Here is a 675-nt window from a genome sequence, read left to right on the forward strand (position 1 = left end):
CAGAAAAAAAAAAAAAAAAAAGGCTTGGCCAAAAAGCACGTTTGGATTATTTAAAAATTCCACTGTCTTATCATTTTTCGAGGATTTGCAACTGGCAGCCACACAGATGCCGTGGGTGTTTTGGGTATTTTGTGGCTCAAAGTCTTCAGAATAAGCCACGTGTTGAAGCTGCCTAACACAAGTTTAAAAAACGTAAATCTTTAGGCTGATTATGCATTACATTTGATTACCTTCTCTCACACTCTGCTACATTTGTCCCATGAGGCAATCCCATTCTGAGTTTTTCGAACTTTCAGTAGCTCACATAGTCAGGGATGTTATGCAGGATTTTTGCTTCCACAAGAAATGGAGGTTGGACTAGAGTGTTTATAATTATCGGGGAACTATATTTTAGAGCAAATTGGGTACACAAGAAAGAGAGAAGCTAAAGGAGCTTCCTGTGGCCCCAAATACCTCAATAGAATATTGGTTAAAGGAAATTAATACTTCCTCAAGTTTTTAATAGAAGAATGTTGGTGGGATCTGCAGACCATGGCATGCACTTACCATGTAAAGTAAAGGGATCACTGAATTCTGGTAACTGCTCAGTATCTTGGCTATTGTAATAGCTGTGACCATCCACACAGGTGATAAAATTGATAGAACTTAACACACATACACACACACACACACACA

The sequence above is a fragment of the Cricetulus griseus genome, chromosome 2 (assembly GCF_003668045.3).
Source record: "Cricetulus griseus strain 17A/GY chromosome 2, alternate assembly CriGri-PICRH-1.0, whole genome shotgun sequence".
Lineage (NCBI taxonomy): Eukaryota > Metazoa > Chordata > Mammalia > Rodentia > Cricetidae > Cricetulus > Cricetulus griseus.